The sequence below is a fragment of the Oncorhynchus masou genome, unplaced genomic scaffold (genome assembly GCF_036934945.1).
Source record: "Oncorhynchus masou masou isolate Uvic2021 unplaced genomic scaffold, UVic_Omas_1.1 unplaced_scaffold_2568, whole genome shotgun sequence".
In the NCBI taxonomy this organism is placed as follows: domain Eukaryota; kingdom Metazoa; phylum Chordata; class Actinopteri; order Salmoniformes; family Salmonidae; genus Oncorhynchus; species Oncorhynchus masou.
Genome location: NW_027009011.1, coordinates 46,297 through 59,823, shown reverse-complemented (window position 1 = coordinate 59,823; position 13,527 = coordinate 46,297). Strand labels below are relative to the sequence as shown.

General features: G+C 51.3%; 1 pseudogene; it reads left to right on the top strand.

The window, feature by feature from the left end:
- The first annotated feature begins 3,752 nt into the window (after positions 1 to 3,752).
- The window catches only part of LOC135533668 (nucleolar pre-ribosomal-associated protein 1-like), a 56,053-nt pseudogene continuing 46,278 nt past the window's right edge, over positions 3,753 to 13,527 (top strand).

Sequence of the window (13,527 nt, the reverse complement as noted above, 5' to 3'; positions counted from 1 at the left end):
TTTAGGGGAGGTAATCAGGTGGGAAGAACCAGCAGGAGAGACAGATTTAGGGGAGGTAATCAGGTGGGAAGAACCAACGGGAGAGACAGATTTAGGGGAGGTAATCAGGTGGGAAGAACCAACGGGAGAGACAGATATAGGGGAGGTAATCAGGTGGGAAGAACCAACGGGAGAGACAGATTTAGGGGAGGTAATCAGGTAGGAAGAACCAAAGGGAGAGACAGATTTAGGGGAGGTAATCAGGTAGGAAGAACCAACGGGAGAGACAGATTTAGGGGAGGTAATCAGGTAGGAAGAACCAACGGGAGAGACAGATTTAGGGGAGGTAATCAGGTAGGAAGAACCAAAGGGAGAGACAGATTTAGGGGAGGTAATCAGGTGGGAAGAACCAACGGGAGAGACAGATTTAGGGAGGTAATCAGGTGGGAAGAACCAGCGGGAGAGACAGATTTAGGGGAGGTAATCAGGTGGGAAGAACCAACCGGGAGAGACAGATTTAGGGGAAGGTACTCAGGTAGGAAGAACCAACGGGAGAGACAGATTTAGGGGGAGGTAATCAGGTAGGAAGAACCAACGGGAGAGACAGATTTAGGGGAGGTAATCAGGTGGGAAGAACCAACGGGAGAGACAGATTTAGGGGAGGTAATCAGGTGGGAAGAACCAACGGGAGAGACAGATTTAGGGGAGGTAATCAGGTGGGAAGAACCAACGGGAGAGACAGATTTAGGGGAGGTAATCAGGTGGGAAGAACCAACGGGAGAGACAGATTTAGGGGAGGTAATCAGGTAGGAAGAACCAAAGGGAGAGAGACAGATTTAGGGGAGGTAATCAGGTGGGAAGAACCAACGGGAGAGACAGATTTAGGGGAGGTAATCAGGTGGGAAGAACCAACGGGAGAGACAGATTTAGGGGAGGTAATCAGGTGGGAAGAACCAACGGGAGAGACAGATTTAGGGAAGGTACTCAGGTAGGAAGAACCAAAGGGAGAGAGACAGATTTAGGGGAGGTAATCAGGTGGGAAGAACCAACGGGAGAGACAGATTTAGGGAAGGTACTCAGGTAGGAAGAACCAAAGGGAGAGAGACAGATTTAGGGGAGGTAATCAGGTGGGAAGAACCAACGGGAGAGACAGATTTAGGGAAGGTACTCAGGTAGGAAGAACCAACGGGAGAGACAGATTTAGGGAAGGTACTCAGGTAGGAAGAACCAAAGGGAGAGAGACAGATTTAGGGAAGGTAATCAGGTAGGAAGAACCAAAGGGAGAGAGACAGATTTAGGGAAGGTACTCAGGTAGGAAGAACCAAAGGGAGAGAGACAGATTTAGGGAAGGTACTCAGGTAGGAAGAACCAAAGGGAGAGAGACAGATTTAGGGGAGGTACTCAGGTAGGAAGAACCAACGGGAGAGACAGATATAGGGAAGGTACTCAGGTAGGAAGAACCAAAGGGAGAGAGACAGATTTAGAGAAGGTACTCAGGTAGGAAGAACCAAAGGGAGAGAGACAGATTTAGAGAAGGTACTCAGGTTGAAAGAACCAAAGGAAGAGAGACAGATTTAGGGAAGGTACTCAGGTAGGAAGAACCAAAGGAAGAGAGACAGATTTAGGGAAGGTAATCAGGTAGGAAGAACCAAAGGGAGAGACAGATATAGGGAAGGTAATCAGGTAGGAAGAACCAAAGGGAGAGACAGATTTAGGGAAGGTACTCAGGTAGGAAGAACCAAAGGGAGAGAGACAGATTTAGAGAAGGTACTCAGGTAGGAAGAACCAAAGGGAGAGAGACAGATATAGGGGAGGTAATCAGGTGGGAAGAACCAACGGGAGAGACAGATATAGGGAAGGTAATCAGGTGGGAAGAACCAACGGGAGAGACAGATTTAGGGGAGGTAATCAGGTGGGAAGAACCAACGGGAGAGACAGATTTAGGGAAGGTACTCAGGTAGGAAGAACCAAAGGGAGAGAGACAGATTTAGGGGAGGTAATCAGGTGGGAAGAACCAACGGGAGAGACAGATTTAGGGAAGGTACTCAGGTAGGAAGAACCAAAGGGAGAGAGACAGATTTAGGGGAGGTAATCAGGTGGGAAGAACCAACGGGAGAGACAGATTTAGGGAAGGTACTCAGGTAGGAAGAACCAACGGGAGAGACAGATTTAGGGAAGGTACTCAGGTAGGAAGAACCAAAGGGAGAGAGACAGATTTAGGGAAGGTAATCAGGTAGGAAGAACCAAAGGGAGAGAGACAGATTTAGGGAAGGTACTCAGGTAGGAAGAACCAAAGGGAGAGAGACAGATTTAGGGAAGGTACTCAGGTAGGAAGAACCAAAGGGAGAGAGACAGATTTAGGGGAGGTACTCAGGTAGGAAGAACCAACGGGAGAGACAGATATAGGGAAGGTACTCAGGTAGGAAGAACCAAAGGGAGAGAGACAGATTTAGGGGAGGTAATCAGGTGGGAAGAACCAACGGAGAGACAGATTTAGGGAAGGTACTCAGGTAGGAAGAACCAAAGGGAGAGAGACAGATTTAGGGAAGGTAATCAGGTAGGAAGAACCAAAGGGAGAGAGACAGATTTAGAGAAGGTACTCAGGTAGGAAGAACCAAAGGGGGAGAGACAGATTTAGGGAAGGTACTCAGGTAGGAAGAACCAAAGGGAGAGAGACAGATTTAGAGAAGGTAATCAGGTAGGAAGAACCAAAGGGAGAGAGACAGATTTAGGGAAGGTACTCAGGCAGGAAGAACCAAAGGGAGAGAGACAGATTTAGAGAAGGTACTCAGGCAGGAAGAACCAAAGGGGAGAGAGACAGGATTTAGATATAGGGAAGGTACTCAGGTAGGAAGAACTAAAGGGAGAGAGACAGATTTAGAGAAGGTACTTAGGTAGAAGAACAAAAGGGAGAGAGACAGATTTAGAGAAGGTACTCAGGTTGGAAGAACCAAAGGAAGAGAGACAGATTTAGGGGAAGGTACTCAGGTAGGAAGAACCAAAGGAAGAGAGACAGATTTTAGGGAAGGTAATCAGGTAGGAAGAACCAAAGGGAGAGACAGATATAGGAAGGCAATCAAGGAAGAACCAAAGGGAGAGACAGATTTAGGGAAGGTACTCAGGTAGGAAGAACCAAAGGAAGACAGATTTAGAGAAGGTACTCAGGTAGGAAGAACCAAAGGGGAGAGACAGATATAGGGGAGGTAATCAGGTGGGAAGAACCAACGGGAGAGACAGATATAGGGAAGGTAATCAGGTAGGAAGAACCAAGGGGAGAGACAGATATAGGGAAGGGTAATCAGGTAGAAGAACCAAGGGGAGAGAGACAGATTTAGAGAAGGAACTCAGGTTGAAAGAACCAAAGGAAGAGAGACAGATTTAGAGAAGGTACTCAGGTAGGAAGAACCAAAGGGAGAGAGACAGATTTAGAGAAGGTACTCAGGTAGGAAGAACCAAAGGGGAGAGACAGATTTAGAGAAGGTACTCAGGCAGGAAGAACCAAAGGAGAGAGAGACAGATTTAGAGAAGGTACCAGGTAGGAAGAACCAAAGGAGAGAGACTCAGGTTGAAAGAACCAAAGGGAGAGAGACAGATTTAGGGAAGGTAGGAAGAACCAAAGGGAGAGAGGCAGATTTAGAGAAGGTACTCAGGCAGGTAATTGATTTCCAGGTGAGGCTGATGGGGTGCTGGTGTGAGTCATAATGAGCAGCCTGGTGACCTGGAGCGCAGGAGAAGGGAGGACACGTGACAGCGATGTGTTTCCTCTGCTGTAGGTGGTCCAGAGACAAGCCATCAGTAAGACCCAGAAGGTGCGTTTCTTCACCCCATCTCTCCTGGCCCAGATTGCATCACTCTACAGGTGGAATGGCATTGTGGATGCAAGCACAGACGACAGCAAGGTAATGGATCTGTCCACTGTTCTCTCTCTCTTTTCTCTCTTTGTCTTTATCTCTCTTCTCTCTCTTTCTCTCTTTCTCTCTTTCTCTCTTTCTCTCTTTCTCTCTTAGCTCTCTTTCTATCTTTCTCTCTCTAGCTCTCTTTCTATCTTTCTCTTTATCTCTCTCTCTTTATCTCTTTCTCTCTCTTTATTCTCTCTTTCTCTCTCTTTCTCTCTCTCTTTATCTCTCTCTTTCTCTCTCTCTTTATCTCTCTTTATCTCTCTCTCTTTTATCTCTCTTTCTCTCTCTCTCTTATCTCTCTCTCTATCTATCTCTCTTTATCTATCTCTCTCTCTATCTATCTCTCTCTATTATCTATCTCTATCTCTCTCTTTATCTATCTCTCTCTCTATCTCTCTCTCTTTATCTATCTCTCTCTCTCTTTATCTCTCTCTCTTTATCTCTCTCTCTTTATCTCTCTCTCTCGGTTAGAGCTTTGGCCAGTAACCCGAAAAGGTCACTGGTTTGAATCCCCGGAGCCGACAAGATGAAAAATCTGTTGCTGTGCCCTTGAGCAAGGCACTTAACCCTAATCGCTCCAGGGGCGCTGGACAACGGTGACCCTGGCCATGACCCCACTCCCTGGGGGTCTATCGGGGGGCATTGGGATATGCATGAAACACATTTCCGTTATACACTTATTTAAGTGTGTAAGAGAACAAATATTAGCGCCCCCTAAATTATTCTCACTCACAATCATCACCGAGTCTTGTTTTAAATGTCAATTTCTTCAGATGGCAGAGAACGCAGAGGAAGCAGGGAAGATGGTCGTGAGGAAACTGGTTCACAACTTCCTCCTGAATCTATGCTGCTCCCGGAAACATGGCATCAGTTTCTACGACCCCAGCTTTGGAACGGCCGGCAGGTCAGTCATGAATCTGATGCATCCCATCTCTCCTCTGTCGCCCTGTTCTCTCTCCTCTTTATCTCCCCTCGCTCTGTTCTCTCTATCTTTATCTCTGTTCTCTCCTCTATCACTCTGTTCTCTCTCCTCTGTCGCTCTGTTCTCTCTCCCATCTCTCCTCTGTCGCTCTGTTCTTCTCTCCTCTTTATCTCCTCGCTCTTCTCTCTGTTCTCTCTCCCATCTCTTCTCTATCGCTCTGTTCTCTTTCCTCTGTCGCTCTGTTCTCTCTCCCATCTTTCCTCTGTCGCTCTGTTCTCTCTCTCTTTATCTCCCTCGCTCTTCTCTGTTCTCTCTCCCATCTCTCCTCTGTTGCTCTGTTCTCTCTCCTCTTATCTCCCCCTCGCTCTTCTCTCTGTTCTCTCTCCCATCTCTTCTCTATCGCTCTGTTTCTCCCATCTCTCCTCTGTCGCTCTGTTCTCTCTCCTCCATCACTCTGTTCTCTCTCCCATCTCTCCTCTGTCGCTCTGTTCTCTCTCCTCTATCACTTGTTCTCTCTCCCCATCTCCTCTGTCACTCTGTTCTCTCTCCTTTTTATCTCCCCTCGCTCTTCTCTCTGTTCTCTCCCATCTCTCCTCTGTCGCTTCTGTTCCTTCTTTATCTCCCCTCGCTCTTTCTCTGTTCTCTCTCCCATCTCCTCTGTCACTCTGTTCTCTCTCCTCTTTATCTCCCCTCGCTTCTTCTCTCTGTTCTCTCTCCCATCTCTCCTCTGTCGCTCCTGTTCTCTCTCCCATCTCTCCTCTGTCGCTCTTGTTCTCTCTCCTCTATCACTCTGTTCTCTCTCCCATCTCCTCTGTCGCTCTGTTTCTCTCCTCTATCACTCTGTTCTCTCTCCCATCTCCTCTGTCGCTCTGTTCTCTCTCCTCTATCGCTCTGTTCTCTCTCCCATCTCCTCTGTCGCTCTGTTCTCTTTCTTCTATCGCTCTGTTCTCTCTCCCATCTCTCCTCTATCACTCTGTTCTCTCTCCCATCTCTCCTCTGTCGCTCTGTTCTTCCTCTTTATCTCCCCTCGCTCTTCTCTCTGTTCTCTCACCCATCTCTCCTCTATCGCTCTGTTCTCTCTCCTCTTTATCTCCCCTCGCTCTTCTTCTCTCTGTTCTCTCTCCCATCTCCTCTGTCGCTCTGTTCTCTCTCTCCTTATCTCCCCTCGCTCTTTCTCTCTGTTCTCTCTCCCATCTCTCCTCTGTCGCTCTGTTCTCTCTCTCCTATCACTCTGTTCTCTCTCCCATCTCTCCTCTATTGCTCTGTTCTTCTTATCTCCCCTCCTCTTCTTATCTCCCCTCTGCTCTCCCATCTCTCCATTACTCTGTTCTCCTCTTTATCTCTCTGTCTGCCTCTCTCTCCATCTCTCCTTCTATTATCTCTGTTCTCTCCTTCTCTTTACTCTGTTCTTCCTCCCCCCTCGCTCTTCTCTCTGTTCTCTCTCCTCTATTGCTCTGTTCTCTCTCCCTTTATCTCCCCTCGCTCTTCTCTCCGTTCTTCCTCTCACTCTGTTCTCTCCTCTTTATCCCCCTCGCTCTTTCTTCTCTGTTCTCTCTCCCATCTCTGTTCTCTCTCCCATCTCTCCTCTATCACTCTGTTCTCTCCCTCTTTATCCCCCTCGCTCTTTCTCTGTTCTCTCTTCCCATCTCTCCTCTCACTCTGTTCTGTTCTCCTCTTTATCTCCCCTCGCTCTTCTCTCCGTTCTCTCTGTTCTCTGTTCTCTCCGTTCTCTCTTTCTTTCTCTCTGTTCTCTTCCCCATCTCCTCTATCACTTCGTTCTCTCTCCTCTGTTCTCTCCTTCCTCTCTGTTCTCTCTCCTCTCTGTTCTCTCTCCCATCTCTCCTTCTCTCTGTTCTCTCTCCCCCCTCCATCACCCTCCTGAAGTTTTTGTTGTGTGTCTGTACAGTAGACACAGACCTGGAAGTTGTTGTGTCTGTCTTCTGTCCAGGGCTGGTAACATTGTGCTACTGCAGTTTGTGGTGGGGCTGAAGCAGGCTACAGAGGACGACCTGGTGTCTGATCTGATGGTCAATATACTAAGGGTCAGTCCTGGACATCTTGCCCAGATTCTTCAAGGAGACACAGTATTCCTTCATCCTCGCCTCAAATCTGCCTGGACGGACAACATCACTCTGCTCAAGAAGGTATTTAGTCAACTCTTTGTTTCCTTGTATTATTGGTTTTTCTAAAGTGATTTTGTTTTAGTTTCAAACCTCGGGGACAGTTCTGTCTGTAACGTTGACACCAACAACAACAACACAGAGGATTTTAAGCTGTATTGTATTGTGTGAATGTATAGAGATCAGACATCACTGTGCGCAGTGGCGCGGCGAACAGAAATCAACAAAACACAATGTGAATCTGACAACACCGTCACAATTGGCTGTCCCTTGTCTGTCAATCAGGGTGGCCTAGTGGTTAGAGTGTAGAGACGACAGGTTAGCCTAGTGGTTAGAGTGTAGAGGAGGCAGGTAGCCTAGTGGTTAGAGTGTAGAGACGGCAGGGTAGCCTAGTGGTTAGAGTGTAGAGGAGGCAGGTAGCCTAGTGGTTAGAGTGTAGAGGAGGCAGGTAGCCTAGTGGTTAGAGTGTAGAGGAGCAGGTAGCCTAGTGGTTAGAGTGTAGAGGGAGGCAGGTAGCCTAGTGGTTAGAGTGTAGAGACGGCAGGGTAGCCTAGTGGTTAGAGTGTAGAGGAGGCAGGTAGCCTAGTGGTTAGAGTGTAGAGGAGGCAGGTAGCCTAGTGGTTAGAGTGTAGGCGGCAGGTAGCCTAGTGGTTAGAGTGTAGGAGGCAGGTAGCCTAGTGGTTAGAGTGTAGAGGAGGCAGGTAGCCTAGTGGTTAGAGTGTAGAGACGGCAGGGTAGCCTAGTGGTTAGAGTGTAGAGGAGGCAGGTAGCCTAGTGGTTAGAGTGTAGAGGAGGCAGGTAGCCTAGTGGTTAGAGTGTCGGCGGCAGGTAGCCTAGTGGTTAGAGTGCAGAGAGGCAGGTAGCCTAGTGGTTAGAGTGTAGAGGCGGCAGGTAGCCTAGTGGTTAGAGTGTAGGCGGCAGGTAGCCTAGTGGTTAGAGTGTAGAGGCGGCAGGTAGCCTAGTGGTTAGAGTGTAGAGGAGGCAGGTAGCCTAGTGGTTAGAGTGTAGAGGAGGCAGGTAGCCTAGTGGTTAGAGTGTAGAGACGGCAGGGTAGCCTAGGGGTTAGAGTGTAGAGGAGGCAGGTAGCCTAGTGGTTAGAGTGTAGAGGAGGCAGGTAGCCTAGTGGTTAGAGTGTAGAGGCGGCAGGTAGCCTAGTGGTTAGAGTGTAGAGGAGGCAGGTAGCCTAGTGGTTAGAGTGTAGAGGCGGCAGGGTAGCCTAGTGGTTAGAGTGTAGAGGCGGCAGGGTAGCCTAGTGGTTAGTGTAGAGACGGCAGGGTAGCCTAGTGGTTAGTGTAGAGGCGGCAGGGTAGCCTAGTGGTTAGTGCAGAGAGGCAGGGTAGCCTAGTGGTTAGAGTGTAGGGAGCGGCAGGGGTAGCCTAGTGGTTAGTGTAGAGGCGGCAGGGTAGCCTAGTGGTTGGTGTAGAGAGGCAGGTAAGTCCTAGTGGTTAGAGTGTAGGGGCGGCAGGGGGTAGCCTAGTGGTTAGAGTGTAGAGGCGGCAGGGTAGCCTAGTGGTTAGAGTGTAGAGACGGCAGGGTGGCCTAGTGGTTAGAGTGTAGAGACGGCAGGGTAGCCTAGTGGTTAGTGTAGAGGCGGCAGGGTAGCCTAGTGGTTAGAGTGTAGAGACGACAGGGTGGCCTAGTGGTTAGAGTGTAGAAACGACAGGGTAGCCTAGTGGTTAGAGTGTAGAGGAGGCAGGTAGCCTAGTGGTTAGAGTGTAGAGACGGCAGGGTAGCCTAGTGGTTAGAGTGTAGAGGAGGCAGGTAGCCTAGTGGTTAGAGTGTAGAGGAGGCAGGTAGCCTAGTGGTTAGAGTGTAGAGGAGGCAGGTAGCCTAGTGGTTAGAGTGTAGAGACGGCAGGGTAGCCTAGTGGTTAGAGTGTAGAGGAGGCAGGTAGCCTAGTGGTTAGAGTGTAGAGGAGGCAGGTAGCCTAGTGGTTAGAGTGTAGAGGCGGCAGGTAGCCTAGTGGTTAGAGTGTAGAGGAGGCAGGTAGCCTAGTGGTTAGAGTGTAGAGGAGGCAGGTAGCCTAGTGGTTAGAGTGTAGAGACGGCAGGGTAGCCTAGTGGTTAGAGTGTAGAGGAGGCAGGTAGCCTAGTGGTTAGAGTGTAGAGGAGGCAGGTAGCCTAGTGGTTAGAGTGTCGGCGGCAGGTAGCCTAGTGGTTAGAGTGTAGAGGAGGCAGGTAGCCTAGTGGTTAGAGTGTAGAGGCGGCAGGTAGCCTAGTGGTTAGAGTGTAGGCGGCAGGTAGCCTAGTGGTTAGAGTGTAGAGGAGGCAGGTAGCCTAGTGGTTAGAGTGTGAAGAGGCGGCAGGTAGCCTAGTGGTTAGAGTGTAGAGGAGGCAGGTAGCCTAGTGGTTAGAGTGTAGAGGAGGCAGGTAGCCTAGTGGTTAGAGTGTAGAGACGGCAGGGTAGCCTAGTGGTTAGAGTGTAGAGGAGGCAGGTAGCCTAGTGGTTAGAGTGTAGAGGAGGCAGGTAGCCTAGTGGTTAGAGTGTAGAGGCGGCAGGTAGCCTAGTGGTTAGAGTGTAGAGGAGGCAGGTAGCCTAGTGGTTAGAGTGTAGAGGCGGCAGGGTAGCCTAGTGGTTAGTGTAGAGACGGCAGGGTAGCCTAGTGGTTAGTGTAGAGGCGGCAGGGTAGCCTAGTGGTTAGTGTAGAGAGGCAGGGTAGCCTAGTGGTTAGAGTGTAGGGGCGGCAGGGTAGCCTAGTGGTTAGTGTAGAGGGCGGCAGGGTAGCCTAGTGGTTAGTGTAGAGAGGCAGGGTAGCCTAGTGGTTAGAGTGTAAGGGGGCGGCAGGGTAGCCTAGTGGTTAGAGTGTAGAGGCGGCAGGGTAGCCTAGTGGTTAGAGTGTAGAGACGGCAGGGTGGCCTAGTGGTTAGAGTGTAGAGACGGCAGGGTAGCCTAGTGGTTAGTGTAGAGCGGCAGGGTAGCCTAGTGGTTAGAGTGTAGAGACGACAGGGTGGCCTAGTGGTTAGAGTGTAGAAACGACAGGGTAGCCTAGTGGTTAGAGTGTAGAGGAGGCAGGTAGCCTAGTGGTTAGAGTGTAGAGGAGGCAGGTAGCCTAGTGGTTAGAGTGTAGAGGAGGCAGGTAGCCTAGTGGTTAGAGTGTAGGAGGCAGGTAGCCTAGTGGTTAGAGTGTAGAGGCGGCAGGTAGCCTAGTGATTAGAGTGTAGAGGAGGCAGGTAGCCTAGTGGTTAGAGTGTAGAGGTGGCAGGTAGCCTAGTGGTTAGAGTGTAGGCGGCAGGGTAGCCTAGTGGTTAGAGTGTAGAGGGAGGCAGGTAGCCTAGTGGTTAGAGTGTAGGCGGCAGGGTAGCCTAGTGGTTAGAGTGTAGGCGGCAGGGTAGCCTAGTGGTTAGTGTAGAGACGGCAGGGTAGCCTAGTGGTTAGTGTAGAGGCGGCAGGGTAGCCTAGTGGTTAGTGTAGAGACGGCAGGGTAGCCTAGTGGTTAGAGTGTAGGGGCGGCAGGGTAGCCTAGTGGTTAGAGTGTAGAGGAGGCAGGTAGCCTAGTGGTTAGAGTGTAGAGGCGGCAGGGTAGCCTAGTGGTTAGAGTGTAGAGGAGGCAGGTAGCCTAGTGGTTAGAGTGTAGAGGCGGCAGGGTAGCCTAGTGGTTAGAGTGTAGAGGCGGCAGGGTAGCCTAGTGGTTAGAGTGTAGAGGCGGCAGGGTAGCCTAGTGGTTAGAGTGTTGGACTAGTAACCGGAAGGTTGCAAGTTCAAATCCCCGAGCTGACAAGGTACAAATCTGTCGTTCTGCCCCTTGAACAAGGCAGTTAACCCACTGTTCCTAGGCCGTCATTGAAAATAAGAATTTGTTCTTAACTGACTTGCCTAGTAAAATAAAGATAAAATAAAAAAATCACAGGCGCTGTCATTTTGACCGCTCTGTCCTGTCTTCTCAGATCTACGAGTCTCAGCCAGAGGTGTCCAAGGCCTTCAGACCAGAGGTTGTTCCTCTGCCCCGCCTCCTGTCCATGGTGCTGGTGACATCACTTCCTCCCGTCTGTAACAAAGCCTTCTTCACGCAAGGCATCAACGTGAGTTTACACCGTTTGTTCTAGAATAATGGGCTGTTTAACAGACTTGTCACTTTTGGTGATGAACATGTTGCCCAACGTTTCCTCCGCGCTGGACTGTTTTACCCATCTTTCCTCTCGCGTGCCTGTTCCAGTTTGCCAACGTGGTGGTGCAGCACACGACCCTGTCCCTCATGTCGTTCCTTCTGAAGAGAGCTCAGAGGAACATAGAGTTGTGTCTGGACCGCTCTGTGTGGCTCGCCTCTGACCTCTACACTCCAGCCACCATGCAGGACTCACCCAGCAGTACAGGGAGGCACTCGGCAAGGTAACACCCAGCAGTACAGGAGGCACTCGGCAAGGTAACACCACAGCAGTACAGGGAGGCACTCGGCAAGGTAACACACAGCAGTACAGGAGGCACTCGGCAAGGTAACACCCAGCAGTACAGGGAGGCACTCGGCAAGGTAACACCCAGCAGTACAGGGAGGCACTCGGCAAGGTAACACACAGCAGTACAGGGAGGCACTCGGCAAGGTAACACACAGCAGTACAGGAGGCACTCGGCAAGGTAACACACAGCAGTACAGGAGGCACTCGGCAAGGTAACACACAGCAGTACAGGGAGGCACTCGGCAAGGTAACACACAGCAGTACAGGGAGGCACTCGGCAAGGTAACACACAGCAGTACAGGGAGGCACTCGGCAAGGTAACACACAGCAGTACAGGGGAGGCACTCGGCAAGGTAACACCCAGCAGTACAGGGAGGCACTCGGCAAGGTAACACACAGCAGTACAGGGAGGCACTCGGCAAGGTAACACACAGCAGTACAGGAGGCACTCGGCAAGGTAACACACAGCAGTACAGGGAGGCACTCGGCAAGGTAACACACAGCAGTACAGGGAGGCACTCGGCAAGGTAACACACAGCAGTACAGGAGGCACTCGGCAAGGTAACACACAGCAGTACAGGGAGGCACTCGGCAAGGTAACACCCAGCAGTACAGGAGGCACTCGGCAAGGTAACACACAGCAGTACAGGGAGGCACTCGGCAAGGTAACACACAGCAGTACAGGGAGGCACTCGGCAAGGTAACACAGCAGTACAGGGAGGCACTCGGCAAGGTAACACACAGCAGTACAGGGAGGCACTCGGCAAGGTAGCACACAGCAGTACAGGGAGGCACTCGGCAAGGTAACACACAGCAGTACAGGGAGGCACTCGGCAAGGTAACACACAGCAGTACAGGGAGGCACTCGGCAAGGTAACACACAGCAGTACAGGGAGGCACTCGGCAAAGGTAACACCCAGCAGTACAGGGAGGCACTCGGCAAGGTAACACACAGCAGTACAGGGAGGCACTCGGCAAGGTAACACACAGCAGTACAGGGAGGCACTCGGCAAAGGTAACACACAGCAGTACAGGGAGGCACTCGGCAAGGTAAGCACACAGCAGTACAGGGAGGCACTCGGCAAGGTAACACACAGCAGTACAGGAGGCACTCGGCAAGGTAACACAGCAGTACAGGGAGGCACTCGGCAAGGTAACACCCAGCAGTACAGGGAGGCACTCGGCAAGGTAACACCCAGCAGTACAGGGAGGCACTCGGCAAGGTAACACCCAGCAGTACAGGGAGGCACTCGGCAAGGTAACACCCAGCAGTACAGGGAGGCACTCGGCAAGGTAACACACAGCAGTACAGGAGGCACTCGGCAAGGTAACACACAGCAGTACAGGGAGGCACTCGGCAAGGTAACACACAGCAGTACAGGGAGGCACTCGGCAAGGTAACACACAGCAGTACAGGAGGCACTCGGCAAGGTAACACACAGCAGTACAGGGAGGCACTCGGCAAGGTAACACACAGCAGTACAGGGAGGCACTCGGCAAGGTAACACCCAGCAGTACAGGGAGGCACTACGGCAAAGGTAACACCCAGCAGTACAGGAGGCACTCGGCAAGGTAACACACAGCAGTACAGGGAGGCACTCGGCAAGGTAACACCCAGCAGTACAGGAGGCACTCGGCAAGGTAACACCCAGCAGTACAGGGAGGCACTCGGCAAGGTAACACCCAGCAGTACAGGAGGCACTCGGCAAGGTAACACCCAGCAGTACAGGGAGGCACTCGGCAAGGTAACACACAGCAGTACAGGAGGCACTCGGCAAGGTAACACCCAGCAGTACAGGGAGGCACTCGGCAAGGTAACACACAGCAGTACAGGGAGGCACTCGGCAAGGTAACACCCAGCAGTACAGGGAGGCACTCGGCAAGGTAACACACAGCAGTACAGGGAGGCACTCGGCAAGGTAACACACAGCAGTACAGGGAGGCACTCGGCAAGGTAACACACAGCAGTACAGGGAGGCACTCGGCAAGGTAACACACAGCAGTACAGGGAGGCACTCGGCAAGGTAACACCCAGCAGTACAGGGAGGCACTCGGCAAGGTAACACACAGCAGTACAGGGAGGCACTCGGCAAGGTAACACACAGCAGTACAGGGAGGCACTCGGCAAGGTAACACACAGCAGTACAGGGAGGCACTCGGCAAGGTAACACCCAGCAGTACAGGGAGGCACTCGGCAAGGTAACACACAGCAGTAC